Here is a 16,566-nt window from a genome sequence, read left to right on the forward strand (position 1 = left end):
CCCTTCCTCCTCCCTCTACTAACTCCTGATTCCCAACTATCCCATTCCTGTGCCTTCCTTACCTCCCCCCTCCCTCTTTCCATCTATCTCTGAATTGTGTTAGGTTTTAGGAAGTTTTAATACTAACCTTACATGCATCCACACATATGTGATAGTTAGGAACACTGGGTTAATGTTATTACTAGATATATTTGAAATATTATTAGTAGTTCTGATTGTTCTGTTTTCTGCTCAGTTTGGTTGATGCTGTTGCTCTTTTATACGCAATAAAGCCCAATGAATTATTTGAGAGTGTTTTGGTCTTCTTTCTACTTTTGTGCCCAAACTGTACATGGTCACTTTGTATAAAGAACTGGTCAATTTGTGACACTGGTGAAACAAGCCTAATTTTATAGGCTTGCTCTGGAGCATATCTAGTGTACAAATCAGGCTTAGCTCACAACACCACCTTTCTGCCACCTGACTCGTCTGCCTTTCTGCATGTACACACAGAGTCAGGGGCATCTGGTGGGCCACTGTGTGAAACAGGATGCTGGACTAGATAGGCCTTGGGTAAATGAGAGTGTGAAAAAGTGAAAGTGGGGTCATGAGAGTTCTTTAATTGAAAAAAATCTCATTTGCTATCATAGAATGAGAATTCACACCTCAGAAAATAAGGGAATAACATCCCTTCAGAAAAACTTCTGAGGTGTGAATTCTCATTCAATGATAGCAAATGAGATTTTTTTCAATTAAAGAACTCTCATGACCCCACTTTCACTTTTTCACACTCTCATTTACTATGAATATCAATCTAGCACACTGCACCTTATGAAGAAAAACCTCAGAAATTCACCAAAATCCAGCCCTCTGCCCAATCACTCTGAAATTGGGGATGGGTGGTAGCCTCCACCCATTAGACACTATCTACCAGCCCACCCCACTCCTTTGGGGCAGATCCACTTTCTGCCCCCAATCTGCCCCAAAGACACCAAAACTTCAAAAATTCCAAAAAAATCAGCCCTCTGCCCAATCCCCCTGAAATTGTGGTGGTAGCCTCCACCCATTAGGCACTACCACCCCACCCCACCCTTTTGGGGCAGATACACTTTATGCCCCCAAACTGCCCCAAAGACACAAAAACTTCAAAAATTCCCAAAAAATCAGCCCTTTGTCCAATCCCCCTGAAATTGGGGTGGTAGCCTCCACCCACTGGGGACTACCACCCACCCCACTATTCTGCCCCAGGCCCCAATTTCTGCCCCAATCTGCCCCAAAGACATGAAAACTTCAGAAATTCCCCAAAAATCAGCCCTTTGCCCAATCCCCCTGAAATTGGGGTGGCAGCCTGCACCCATTAGTTACTACCACGCCACCCCACTCTTTTTGCCCATATCCCATACTATGCCCCCGAACTGCCCCAAAGTCACTAAAACTTCAAAAATTCCCAAAAAATCAACCCTTTGCCCAATCCCCCTGAAATTGGGGTGGTAGCTTCCACCCATTGGGCCATACCACCCCACCCCAAAATTTTGCCCCTGTGCCCTTCCCCCCAAATCAATTCAGATTCGGATTCAGATTAAATCCGAATCCGAAACGAATCAAGGGTGATTCGGGTGGCCCATATTCGGGCACAAAACAGAACAGGGGTGATTCGGTTCGGGTCCCAAACCGAATCACCAAAAATCTGAATTGCACACCCCTAGTCAAAAGGGTGCCTCCTACTAGCAGGTCAATAGGTCAAGGGTTGACCTGCTGACGACCCTGGATATTTTTTTAAAAAAATTCTTTAAAATAGCCTGATTGCCTGGGCAAAAGTAAACTTAAAATGCGCAAAAGCTAAGCAACCAGTTGCAGGTCTTGACAAATATGGGCATGTGCAGAGCTCATGATCCCATAAGTTCACATATCAAAAATTGAAGCTGTGATCCCATAGTTCCAAGCATGTGGTGAGGTGCTGCCTGCTCCCCCCAAATAGATCTGTTTTGGCAACACAGCCAAATATTCAATTTGATCTTTTGTTCAGATCGGGGTGTGTGTGTGTGTTGCGTGGGTGGGTGATCCTGTAGTTTCCCTATTGTCATGGACAGACCACCAGCTGGTTAAAGTTGGTTTCACACCTGCAGGGGTGGTGGATCTATTAGGATGATCCACTCAAGAGGGCTGCTGGATCCAGTAGGATTCCAAAAAGCCTTGGAAGGTTTTAGTGTAGGTCCTGTCAGAGATTCAGTTGATGCCCTGTGGGTGCCTTGAATAGGAAGCTCACCAGGGCTGTAGACATAATTGTTCCTAAGCATCTCCTCCAAACTGCTTCACAGATGGCCCCATGGTATACAGAAGCAGCAAGGTAGGTGACTTGAACACAAGTGGAGGAGAACTCAGCTCCAATTTGACAAGACACAGAATGGAGCCCATTTGAAGGCCTATGCGGTGGTAGTGCATGAAGCAAAGAAACAATTCTGGTCTGTGTGCATCGCATCTACAGGTTTGCATTCAGTAGAGTTATCCCAGGTTGTGAGGAGTTTAATTCATTCTCCTACTGTTTTAAATCTGCCCCCACAGACTATATTCTGCTGTAATGCTTTTAATGGTCTCTTTGCAGATAAAATCTCTTTATCCTGGCCAACTTGGACTCATCTATTTCTGCACAGTCTATTAAGGGGATGTCCAGCAATCCCTCTTGCAGTATTAGATTGGATCAGTTTTAATCTGTTATTCCTGAGGATGTGGGCAAGCTGCTTGGGGTGGTGCCCAACTTGGCTGCTTCTATCTAGCAGGGAGATTCTTTGAGTTGGCCTGGTTAATATAATGAATGCATCGCTCAGGGAGGTTAGGGTGCCTACTTGTTTGTAGGAGGCAATGGTTGGACTGCATCTTAAGAAACCTACCATGGATCTCTCAGTGATGGATAGTTATAGGCCAGTCTCCCATCTCCCATGGTTGGGCAAGATGATTGAGAGTGTGGTGGCTAATAAGTTCCAAGTGGTTTTGGAGGGAATGGGTTATCTAAACCCATTTCAAACTGGCTTTAGAACTAGCTAGGGAATGAGACAGCCTTGGTTGGCCTAATGGATGACCTCTACCAGGGAATCAACAGAGTGTGACCCTGCTGGTTCTTTTGGATCTCTCGGTGGCTTTCAATACCATCAGCCATGGTATTCTTCTGGATCGCCTAGCCAAGATGGGGATAGGAGGAACTGCTTTGCCGTGGTTCCACTTCTTATTTCTCGGGTAGATTCCAGATGGTGGCACATGGTGACAGTTGCTCTTCCATTCAAAGTTTATTACGGTCTATGACCAGCACAACAAGGGGGAAAAATACAATTAAAATATAAATAATTTAAAAAACAAAAAACAAAAAAAAAAGTCAACAGTCTAACCCATCAACAATATTATAACTGAAAGGTTATAGAGCAGCACTAGGACTATTAATTAAAAATTGGCGCACTCTTCGAGCTGCTGCACAAAGGCCCGCCACTTTCCGAGTAATGGCAGGTATGCTGTCCTCAAGCAGGAAAGCCACTTGTTGGCTAGGCAAATTTCCTGGGAAACGAGCCAACAGTGGAGATATTAGTTCTAAACGTAAGTCCCTATAAAAGGAGCAATAAAGCAAAACATGTTCGATTGTTTCAACTTCCCCATCACCACAGGGGCATAGACGCTCCGCATAAGGAGTCCCACTGTAGCGACCTTCAAGGACAGCAGAGGGAAGGCATCTACATCTGGCCTGTGTAAAAGCCAACCTATATCTGGGGATGTCTAATTGTAGCAGATAAGATAAAGGAGCAACAAGGTACCTTGTGGTATCGTTACAGTAGAAACCCGGAGACTTAGATAAATCTTCCTGCTGCTCCGTGTCTAATATTTTCTGTTTCACCAAGTCACGGACTTGTGATACTTCCATTTTGAGCAGGGTAAGCGGAAGCAACCCCAGTGTTGCCAATGTAGTAAGTATTCTACGTTCCCAGGAGGCATGAAATGAATCTTGTAATGTGAGAAATACTAAACTACCATGGGAGTGATGGATTTTAATCCAGTAAAAAAATCGTAAGTATCCAATATCTAGCCTCCACCTTCACTAGACCCGTCTCCAGTCTCAATCTGGCATTAGAGACACAATGGGGGTTTGAAAGTACAGCTCTAAGAAATTTAGATTGAATTCTCTCCACCTGCTGAAAACTAGATAAAGGCCCTAGCTGTGCACCATATGGTTGCTCTTCCAAACAGGAGCTATGATATTGAGTCCCTAAGGGCTCCATTCTGTCACCAAGACATAGTTTGGAAACTTCAGTTAGTTCAAAATGTGGCCACCAGATTGATCTCCAGGATAACCCGGAGAGATCATATTATCCCTGTACTTAAACAGCTGCACTAGCTGCCAAAACATTTCTGGACAAAATACAAGGTGTTAGTTACTACCTTTAAAGCCTTGAATGGCTTAGGTCCAGGTTACCTTAGAGAACCTCTTCTTCTGTATGATCTCCACTGCATGTTGAGGTAATCTGGAGAGGTCCATCTCCAGATGCCACCCATGTGTCTGGTGGTGACTCGAGACCAGGCTTTCTCTGTAGCTGCTCCTGGTTTGTGGAATGCACTCCTTTCAGAAATTTGTAGTTTAGAAGCATTACTGGCCTTTAGGAGAGCCCTTGAAATTTATTTTTTTGGTCTGGCCTTCCAGGGTTTTAAAATTGTTTTGTTTTAAACTGTTTGAATTGTTTAAATTTGATGTGGTTTTAAGTTTGATTTTTTAATGATTATATTTCATTTTTGTTTTGTCCCACACCCAGAGTTGTTGTTCCATCCACTGCCCAGAGCTGTTAGATGGGGCAGTTTAGAATTATAAACAAACAAACAAACAAACAAACAAACAAACAAACAAACAAACCTCTGACATGATGTTTAGTAACAAGGACTGGTCTTCTGCATGTGAAAAACTGTAATTCTTTTTGCACTTTCTGTCCATAAGTAAGCTAGTAAAAAAAATTCTAAGCTTTTGTGGTTTTAATTACAAAGCTGCCTCTATACCACTGACAAAACCAACTCACATTGATTTAAATCGGGGCGGGGAGGCACTTGTATGAACTGGGCTTCAGATTTCTAGTTGTGAGTGTTGTATGCCATCATGGGTAGAAACAGACACACAGCTTGGGCAGAAAGTGACTATCCCCATGTTCCAGACTGACTAAATGAAAGCCTTCTTTTGAACTGTTTTTAAAAAATCAATCTGAAACCTGTTTTCTTTTTTCCTCTGACATCCCTGTCTGCATATTTGGCCAAAGACATGCTTTACTGTCATATTTTTATTAGGAGCAGTTCACTGTCTCTTCCAAAGATTTAGAACCTCATAATGCAAGAGAAGGAATAGCCATGCCCATTATATTACAGTTATTCGCATGGAAGACTATGTAAATTATTTGATTTAATTCCATATAATACATTACTAAAAGAACGAAATTCCTGTATAAATACAGTGTCAAATAGAGTTCTATTTAAAATGATCTGCAGTGAAACTCAGTTCTAATAAAACCATTTCAATCCTCAAAGACATTCATTGTAAGAGAAAGGCATTGTAAGTGAGGAAGGCATATGGAAGTTTTTGCCATAAGCAACATTTCACTCTTCAAATGCCTTATGAGCTACTAAAATTTCCTTTTGATCAGGTTAGCATTTAAGTTGTATTTATTGCTTTTATTACAGCCCCGAGAAACTGAGACCAGCGAATACTATATTTTTGCACTGTGATCTCACATAAATGAAGACTAATATTGTTAAACCCTAAAATCCAGAATAAGCGGGGTGGGGGGAGGTAAATCACCACAGAGCATTAGTGATGAATAATGTGGGCAGATGGATCACACTAACAGTAGTGTTGTAAGCAATGATTTGCATAGAGGTAGCAATGCTACAGTTTTATTCCTGCTATGGAGATGGCATAGTTATCTGGCTTTGCTGAGTGTTGCTATTTCCTTGCTCAGAAATGGTGCCTAGAGCTTTACATGTTCCAAAGCATCATAGGATGCCCAGTTCTTTCCTTTTACCCCATTTTGTCAGCAGTCAACTCCCCCAAAGACCTCCACACAATTGCTTTAGGGCAAAAAATAAAGTCCTGCTAAGTACAGCAGAGTCAAGAGGAGGGTACTCAGTGGAACCAGTGGGTGAATGGAGAGGGACGTGAAATGATTGCATTCTCTCTAGGACTGCATTCTCTCTCAGTGCTGTGGAACACTTAAAGATATAGGCAATGTCTCTGGGTAAGGACTGGCCATGAATTCATGCCATGGAATCCACACTCTTGTTTTTACTTTCATAGCAAAATGTGAGCTTTCTCACAATCCATGAAAAGGGCTTGAAGATCCCTTGCTAACTGGGCAAAGAGGCACCTTTTAATGTGGTGGTTCTCTTTATTTAGCAGGGGGAGAGTAACTGGCCGTCTCTACCCCCAGCACAGTACCTCCAGTGACTGTTGCTGGTGTCTCTCTTATGGCTCTTTTAGATTGTGAGCCCTTTGGGAACAGGGATCCATCTTATTTATTTATTATTTCTCTGTGTAAACTGCCCTGAGCCATTTTTGGAAGGGTGGTATAGAAATTGAATAATTAATAAATAATAATAATAAGTGAGGGGAGGAAGCCTTGAAAAGCTTACCTCCCCCACAAACTAGCCTCTCCTTGTTGGTGATTGGGTAGATCACTTGCCCATGCAATTGCTGGCTTCTGCCAGCAGTAGGGAGCTTTAGGAGCCAAGAGTCCCCAGGAACTCTCATAATGCACCATGCGAGTATGCAGTGCATTATGGGAGTACCTCAATGCCGGATGAAAGACTGCTGGTGTTTGGGTGCTGCATGGAGCCATGTGGCACCCCACACATATTCAGTTAGGCCGAGCTAATGGCATGTTTGCGTCCTTGACCCGGACTAACAGCCAGGGCTCCTTAGCAGGTTTGCTGCCATGCTGCCACTGGGAGCCACACAGCTCCTGGTGGTTCTCACGCACAGGCAAAAACAAGTTGGGCTTCCCTAGCCCAGTTTTGCTTGCACTTGAGAACAGCCTCTGTGTTTCGCTGGAAAGGTGTAGCACCTATGCCTTGGAGGATAGTCATGATATTCAGACTATTCGGATTCAGAATTGGATGGGCACCTGCTAATTCTTGTTTGTGGCATATATTCGTCCAGATAGCAAGAATTATTGAAAGTCACCAACCTAATATCACTGCTATCCTTTGTGGTGACTTTCATGCTCATATCTGATCAGGTGAAGAGGCAGGTAATGGTTCTACTTATGTGATCGGGGAAAATATCTTCCCCTTGTGACACACTTCTTAAGATATCACTGTCAATAATCAAAGATGGAAACAACATCTACAGCTCATATTTACATTCCATCTGTACTACATGGAAGTACATGGAAGTGCATTAGACAAATCAGAGAGACATCTTACACTCCTGAATAGTAGAGGAGGAAGTATGGTGGACCATCTCTTTGTGTCGGTCTCCCTGTTGTCTTTTACAGTATTCTTGACTTTAGTATCAAGGAGAGGGAAGAAAATGATCAGCTTTAGCCTTGCTTTCATATCAGTGAGTCCCAAAATGCAGCTGATCACCTAGGTGCATTTTAGGTGCAGCTTATTTGCCCCAGCTCAGCTTCTTAATGAAGCATGAAGCATTTGGAGTAATTTCATTGGCTAGGGACCTTGCAGAGTCTAGAGGGTTACTGTGGTTGATTCATGCTCAAATTCTTATTTGGCATTGAAGAAGTAACCCTTCTCCCCAGATCACTGTGTGGATTAAAGCTGGTCACCTTTTTGGGGGGCTGTGTAGAATCTAATAATATTAGAGAGTCATCAATCAGTCAGCCATTTTTATTCATAAATTATATATGAAATGTTAGTGGTGGTACAACAATTTAAAATGTGGGTGGTGGTTCAAAATGAACTTCAGACAAAATGTCTTTGTGAACAAAGTATCTTGTATTTGGGCTGACTTGGACTCCATTGTTTTTGCAGAGTCTATTAAGGTGGTGTCCAGCAATCTCTCCTGCAGTATTAGATTGGATCAGTTTCAATCTGTGATGCCTGATGACGTAGACAAGCTGCTTGGGGTGGAGTGGCCTACCACTTGTTCTCTGGATCCTTGCCTGAATTGGCTGCTTATATCTAGCAGGGAAATTGTTGGCCTAGTTAATATCATTAACTCATCGCTGAGGGAGAGTAGGATGCCTCCTTGTTTGAAGGAGGCAATGATTAGACCACTTCTTAAGAAGCCTTCCCTAGATCCCTCAGTGATGGATAGTTATAGGCCAGTTTCCAATATCCCATGCTGAAAAAGTGGTGGCTAACTAGCTCCAAGCAGTTTTGGAGGAAACCAATTATCTAGACCCATTTCAAACTCGCTTTTGAATAGTCTATGGGATTGAGTCGGCCTTGGTTGACCTGATGGATGACATTTACCAGGGAATCAACAGAGGGAGTGTGACCTTGTTGGTTATTTTGTATCTCTCAGTGGCGTCCGATACTGTCGAACATAGTAAACTTCTGGATCGCCTGGGGGAGTTGGAGACAGGAGGCACTGCTTTGCAGTGGCTCTGCTCCTATCTCTCAGGCAGATACCAGATGGTAGAGCTTGGTGATGGTTGTTCTTCAAAATGGGTGCTATTATATGGAGTCCCTCAGGGATTCCAATGCTGTCACCAATGCTTTGGTGAGGTCATCAGGAGATCTGGTGCAAGAAGTTATCAGCAGTTATCATACACCTAAATCTGTTTCTCCTCCTCCTCCTCCTCCTGAAATGGCATTCATTCCCTAAATGCCTGCCTGAGGGCAGTAATGGGCTGGATGAGGGATAACAAGTTAAAGCTGAATCCAAGCAAGACAGTTTGACAATTTGAGGGATAAGTTAGATCTTCCTGTGCTGAATGGGGTTACGCTCCCCCAGAAGGGACAGGTACAGAGCTTGGGAGTGCTCTTGGATCCAGGCCTCACCCTGGTATCTCGGGTGGAGGCTATGACCAGAAGCACTCAACTTCGGCTAATTCAACAGCTGCATCCATTCCTTGAAGAGAATGATCTCAAAACAGTGGTGCATCAGCTGGTAACTAGGGATGTGTGAATTGATTTGGTTACAAAATGATTTGTACCTGAATCTAGCTCATTCAGGCGGTTTGCGGACAGAACAAATCACCCTGTGCTCAATTGCCCAGATTTGAATGCAACAATTACCCAGATTTGGACCCCAATTCAGAGATTTGGACCTCCATTTTGTGGTCACAGTGAGTTGGGTGGTAGTGCTCAATGGGTGGAAGCTACCACCCAAATTTCAAAGAAATTGGACATAGGGGTGTTTTTATACAAATTTCTGAGGTTTGTGCATCTTTAAGCTTTTTCCCATAGGGAGTACTGGGGATTTCAGCAGCCCCATAATTTCATGTGGGGGGCACCAGGGTGACCCAAAGCAGATTGTGGTATAGTACATATGGGGTGCCAACCACCCCCTAAACCACAAGCCTATGGGATAATGGACTTTGTTTTTCTTTTCAGTTTTTGAGGTGTTCTGAGATTATATTCTTTGGTGCAAAATGATAGTGGATTCTCTGGTCATTCATCATTTTGCACCAAAGATGATGAATGATGAACATCTTTGTTCATCTTTGTTCATTCATCATCTTTGACGCAAAACGATGAATGACCAGAGAATCCACTATTAACAAAATAGTGGGTTTTATAACAACAAAACTCAGTACCCCATGGGCTTGTGATTTGCGGGGTGGTTGGCACCACATGTGAACTACACCACAGCCCATTCTCGGTCATGCTGGTGCCCTCCACAGGGTTGATTCAATTTGGGTAAAATCAAATAAAAAAAATCAATTTGTGCACATCCCTACTGGTAAGCTCCAGTCTTGACTATTGTAATGGCTTTAAGTGGGGCTGCCTTTGTGTGTAGTTTGGAAACTTCAGTTAGTTCAAAATGCGGCAGCCAGACTGGTCTCTGGGAAAATCCAGAGAGACCATATTATGCCTGTTTTAAAACAGTTGCATTGGCTACCAATATGTTTCCGGACAAAATACGAAGTGCTGGTTATTACCTTTAAAGCCCTGAACAGCTTGGGTCTGGGCTACCTGAGAGAGCTCAATCTTCTGTATGCTCCGCATTGCATGTTGAGGTCGTCTGGAAAGGTCCATCTTCAATTACTACCAGTACGTCTGGTGGCGGCTCGGAGCCAGACCTTCTCTGTAGCTGCTCCTGGCCTATGGACTGCACTCCTGGCAGATATTTGCAGTTTAGGCTCATTGTTGGCCTTTAAGAGAGCCATAAAACTTTACTAGTTTGACCTGGCCTTCCAAGGTTTTTAAATTGTTTTAAAGTATTTTAATTGGTTTTAAATGGTTCTGAATTGTTTTAAAATTGTTTTTATATTGTTTTAAGTAGTGTGTTTTACATGGTGTTTGTTTTTATGTTTTTTAAACTTGTTGTGCACTGCCCAGATGCTTTGGATGGGGTGGTCTATAAATGTAATGAATGAATGAAAGAATGACTGCCCCAGTTCAGAAAACAAAACAACAAACCAGTATGAATCAAACCCAAGCCCTCCCAGATTTAGGTCCTGACTTGTAATGGTTCATTCTCTACTTACATGAGTAGAGTTGTGAGTTCCTCCTGTTCTCAACATTTATGGTTGTACTGGGCAGGGGGCAGAATGGTCTAATGTGGAAGGCTTCCGAAGGTCCATTCGGGAAGCCTGTGCTGTCAGTTGGGAGGAGGGAGGGCAGCTGGAAGGAGCTCTCCACCTCCTATCCCAGTAAAAGGGGAACTCTCCGCTCCTCTCCCCAACTCCCTGCAGCCTCCGCCACCAGTGCTGGCCCTCACCCCATCGCACTCTCCCTCCCTCCCTGGGTAAAACTGGTAAAGGATTTGTTAAGGGCAACTCTCCTCTCCTCGTCCCCCCCTGCCTGCAGCTACTGCCGTGCCGTGGTGTTTTGTTTTGTTTCTTTTTAACAACGAGGTGGGCGGGACTTTCTCCTTGCCTCCACTCCCACCCTGTGGCACGTTTCCCCCCACATACACACTTTAGGCTGCTTAGTTCCTTCCCAAGCCAAACAAGTTTCCATGTTGTGCCGCTGCCTGCCTGCCAGCCCACCCGTGTGCATTGTTGGTTGCAATACACAGACACGCAAATCTCAGTCAGGCACACCAAATTATTAATTTATTTCCAAAATTTGCTGCTAGAGGAATTTTGCCGCTCTAGACAGCCACTTCTCCTGCCTCTCCATTAATCCACCCCGGTCTGTCAGTTCCCAGCTCACAGCTTATATGCTACACTACATGAATGTGCAGACCACTTTTATATACTGAAATAAGATTGTAACATGTGAATCAGCTCTTAGAGCCAATAGATGGGTTTAGGCATGATGCAAGACATGATGGATTGTGGTAGCACAATACTTTGAGCTTCCAGACATAAAATAGGCAACTCACTCTTTAGGAATGCTCCCATTTCCTCAGATCTGACCTTCATGAATTCATATGTTCACTAGGCTTGTGCATTTCGATTCGGGTACAAAATGTTTTGTGCCTGAAAATGGCAATTTCAGAGGTTTTGTAACCAAAACAAAACCAAGAATTAAAAAAAAAATAGATTTTTGTTTCCAAATCGAAATGATTATGTTTTGGACAGAATGCTTTGTCCTTCGGAAAAGCATTGCAATTGAAATTGACTTCTCTGACTCTCTCCACTCCAGCTGAGGCACTGAGTGATTAGCAGAACATAAGATATGCAAAAAGCTATTGAACATGAATGGTTTAGTTAAGTATGTGTTGTATTCAGTGTGATTGAAATGTAAACTGACCTTGTAAAGGGATTTGGAAGACAGCACTTTGAGACAGAAATACCCAAGTATCTTTGGGAGCTCAATGCAATTCCAAAGCTCTTGCTGAAAGCCATGGGTATAAATTGTGTGGATAAGCTTTTTGAGAAGCTGGTTAGGAAAGTTCTAAAATTACACAGGTTTTTCTTTCCAAAGGTTTAGAAAGAATCTCTTGACATGTTCAGGGGTCTTTTGAAGAGCTATTTTGTTTTTCTTCTGATTGTTATGAATTATAGTGGTGTCTAAGTGTTGTTGCCCAAGTTGAGCAGTCTAATGTAATTTAGGCTACAATGTAATTTGGTGGGACATGATGTCTAAGCCAGTGGTTCACAACTTTTGCCATTGCAGGGACTGGTCATCCACATGGGACTACAGGAGAAAAAAAGAGGAGGGTGGGGAATATCCCTGTCAATCTATTGACATCCCCAGGAATGTTAGTTGCTTCTCTCTTTCTTGTAACCATGATCCATGGTTTTGCACTTTCTTAAATGCAATGATGATAAATCTCAACAATTCTGAAGAGTAGGCTGATTTGTTTGGGCTACGGCTCACTCCACTTCAGTTAAATGAACATTTGAAGCTGTTCCATAGTACCAAGGCAATTTTTTTTATTTTTATTTATTTATTTATATTTTATATCCTGCTCTTCCTCCAAGGAGCTCAGAGCAGTTTCTCCTCACAACAACCCTGTGAAGTAGGTTAGGCTTAGAGAAGTGACTGGCCCAGAGTCACCCAGCTAGTATCATGGCTGAATGGGGATTTGAACTCGGGTCTCCCCAGTCCTAGTCCAGCACTCTAACCATTACACCACACTGGCTCATCGGTCTATCTTGCTATCTCAGATGACCTGTGGTCACTGTTCCATGGGGAGGGGCTGTTTTTATTGAAAGATTGCTTGAATCCACAAATGGGTTGTGCTGCTGTGCTAGTGCCACAGGGACGGGCTTACACCTGCTGCAAAAATCTCAAATAACTGTGCCAAAAAATTAAGTGTTGTTGTTATTCATCATTCTCTTCACTCTTTCAACTTGTTTATGTGGGGCTTCAGGGGCAAAACAGTGGGTTGGGTGGCAGTGCCCCAAGGGTGGTGCACCCAGATTCCAAATAGGGCAAAGGGCTGATTTCTTAGGAATTTTTGAGGTTTACTCATCTTTAAGATTTTTCCCCATAGGGAATAATGGAGGTTTCAGCAGCCCCATAACTCCACCTGGGGGGGCACTGGGATGGCCCGAAGCAAGTGGTGGTATAGTTCACAGAGGGTGCCAACCACCCCCCTGGATTGCTAACCCATTGGGGTACTGGGCTTTGTTGTTTCTTAGGTGTTGCGTTTAGATTCTCTGGTAGCAAATGAGATTTTTAATAAAAAACCATGAATCCACTCTCATATGCTACTAGAGAATCTACTCTCAGAACTTCTCTAGAACAACAAAACCCTGTACTTCATGGATTGGCAACCCACGTGGGTGGTTGGCACCCTATGTGCACTACACCACCACTTGCTCTGGGCCACCCCAGTGCCCCTCAAGTGGAGTAGTGGGGCTGCAGAAACCTCCATTATACTCTACGAGGAAAATCTGAAAGACATGTAACTTCATTAATTCTTTAAAAATCATCCCTTTGCCAAATTCCTCTGAAAAAATGGTGGTAGCTTCCTTGTACCAACTGGGCACTACCACCAACCACACTCTACACTGGGCCAGCCCTCCCCCACCCCCCATGTGAAGCTATACTTTTCCTGAAACCTCCATCATACCCTATGGGGAAAATCTGAAAGACGTTCAAGCTTCAAAAATTCACCAAAAATCAGCAGTTTGCCCAATTCCTTTGAAATTTTTGTGGTAGCTTCCACTCACTGGGCACTATAACCCCCACCCACTCTTTTGACCATGTGACCCATTTTTAAATCTGAATTTTGGATTCAGATTCGGATTAATTCAGATACAAAACAAAACTAGGGTGATTTGGAAGGCTTAATTTTGGACAAAATACAAAATGGGGTAAATTCAGATTTGATACAAATTGAAACAGATAAAATACGAAATGCACAACCCTAATGTTCACTACTGTTTCTATGTACAGCAGCCTCTTGTGGTGAAGCAAAGGGCCTAGATTCAGGCATATCACAAAACTATGGTTAGCACAAATGATTTACAAACCAACCAGACTGTAAACTGTGGTTTCCGATCTAGGTTTGGGGGCCAATTTTTGAGGATCCTCAGGTTCAGACATAATGAAAATCATATAATGAAAATATAAACAAACCATGATGTTGCATTATGTCTGAACTTAACCAATGAATTGCCTTGGTCATATCTAAATTGTGAACCCAAAAGTCTCTGGTACAAGTTCTGAACTTGATATCACTGAACTTGATATTAATTCTAATATCATTTAGAATTACATGGCATTTTACACACTAAAATATTACAGCTGAAATCCTGGCAGTACCTGCTGATGAGAAATTCTGCTTTTTCTTGTGTGGAATGATTATAAGAAAATAACTTGAGGATTACTGTTCATATATTTTATGGAACAGTGCCAGATTCACTAGGGAAAGAATAATATAAGGTTCAATTTTTATTTCTAACATCCAATATGAAAATGGAGATTGAACCATTTTTTCATACATATTTTCTGGTGCTTTCAGGTGCATTTATTGTTTAAATACAGGAAAATCTACCATTTCCCCTATGTGTATGGTATTTAGTCCTATTACCATGCAATGGATTGTTAATACTTGCTACCACTGTATTACAATGCATAATTTCTCAGAGAACTAAAACCAATTGAGAGACTAGCACCTTTTAATTCAGTTTTCTCTCATCTATATTCTGACTCATTTTTTCCTGCATGTTACAATGTTATGGAGATGCCTTGCTTTGATGAAGTATTTTACTACTATTAGTTCAGCCACTGACACAATCTTAGAAGTGTTATAGAGAAGGAAAGATTAAATCCTGCAAATGAAGAATCATAAAGTTCATGTTAAAAGTGGAGATGAGCTATAGGGTCATTTTGAAGAAAAAGAAAATCTCTCAGTATGCATAATGAAATTTTCACTGTTGGTGGGTCCAGTGCAGGTGACACTTCAGTAATATTGATTGCAAATCTAGCAGGAATGCCTTTAAAGAAAATTGCTAACTTCTCCATGTCCAAGGAATTTTCTCTTTGAAGAGAGTTCAGCTTCTTGGGTTTTGCTTCCTAGAATTGACTGTTGCTAATTGTTCAACTTGTAAAAAAAAACCAAGACTGCTTCTTGTTTTGTAGTGTGGTGACTTTTAAGTTGCATGCCAGTGAAAATTTATTATTTAAGTTGCATGCCAGCGAAGATTTATTTATTATTTAGTGCAGTGGTGTACCTAGGCAATCTGGGCTTCCAGACCACCCTGCCGTGAGGCCCCACCACCACCACCACAAGGCCCACAACACCACCGCGAGCCCTCACCCCAAGGCAACAGGGAAGAGGGCTTACATTGGCAGGGGGCTCGCAGCAGTGGCAGGAGCCCCCCCCCGGGCCTTTGCAGACCATGGGCTGGGGCCCCAAAGTCTGGGAGTAAGAGTGCCTCTGATTTAATGATATGCCTATAGTTCTGGAAATGATTTGTCGTAAGAGGCAATTCCTATTTCATAAAGTTTATCACCTGATATTTCTTTTTGCTTACTAGTTGTGCATATTAGAAGGCTAGAGCTTGGGATTATAGTTGTCTCCAGTCGACCTAGGCAGTTAAGATGGTCGATTGAGGAACAACAGTTAGAACAGGTCTATACATATAGATATCTAGGTGTGACCCTGCAAGCAAGGGGTTCATGGAAGGCTCATATAGATCAAGTTATTCTTACGGCACAGAGAAGTTCTCTAGCTATCCAGAGATTTTTCTATTCTAAAGGAGGTGAGATCATTTCAGCTGCCTTGAAATTATTTGTGGCCAAAGTTAGGAGCCAGCTATTATATGGAGCGCAACTTGGTCCTTTTCCTTCATACAAGTCTATGGATGTGGTTCAAAATGACTTCCTTAGGGCTCTACTTAGAGTACCTAGATGCATCCCCAATGTATTATTAAGGTTTGAGTTGGGTGTTCTGAAGATCAAGGTCTGGGCCTGGTTGTCCATTTTGACCTATTGGCTCAAAGTTAGATTCCCCCCACCCCCCGGGGATGGATTTCTCTTATCTTGGCTGATGTATTCCAGTCCACTTGGGCCCAGGCTATTCAGGACAAAATGGACTACCTGGTCCTGTTAAGTCATGACCAGGCTAGGCAGATCCTGAAACAAAGACTCTTGGACTCTGAAATCCAACAAGAATTCTCCTGAATCCCTGATTGTACTAAAAGGAGGCTGGGTTTGAGCAGTTCTAGTTGGGGCCCTGCTGCTTATTTGAATGCCTTGAGCATGACGAGTTACCAGAGGGCCTTTTTCAGAGCAAGACATGATATGTTACCTTCAGCGGTGCTCTCGGGGAGGTTTCTGGGGATTCCTAGGGAGGATAAATTATGTCCATGTGGTATGGGGGAAGTTGAATCCATCCAACATGTTTTGTTGCGCTGCCAATTATATAGAGATTTAAGATGTTCCTTATTAACTCCTCTTCTGACACCCTTCCCCCATGGTTCAGGAGATTTTTATGTTTCCTATCTTCTTGCGGATAGAACTTTAGATGTCACCTTTAAGGTGGCCAAATTCTGTTCTATCGCAGTATTGTTATGGCAGCGAGCTTGTCTTTGATTAATT

General features: G+C 42.8%; 1 protein-coding gene across 5 annotated transcripts in view; it reads left to right on the plus strand.

Annotated features, from left to right (window-relative positions):
• CNTNAP4 (contactin associated protein family member 4) overlaps positions 1 to 16,566 on the plus strand; it is a 420,639-nt gene that overhangs the window by 202,890 nt on the left and 201,183 nt on the right. The window lies entirely within an intron of this gene.

This window comes from Hemicordylus capensis, chromosome 2, assembly GCF_027244095.1.
Source record: "Hemicordylus capensis ecotype Gifberg chromosome 2, rHemCap1.1.pri, whole genome shotgun sequence".
Taxonomy (NCBI): Eukaryota; Metazoa; Chordata; class Lepidosauria; order Squamata; family Cordylidae; genus Hemicordylus; species Hemicordylus capensis.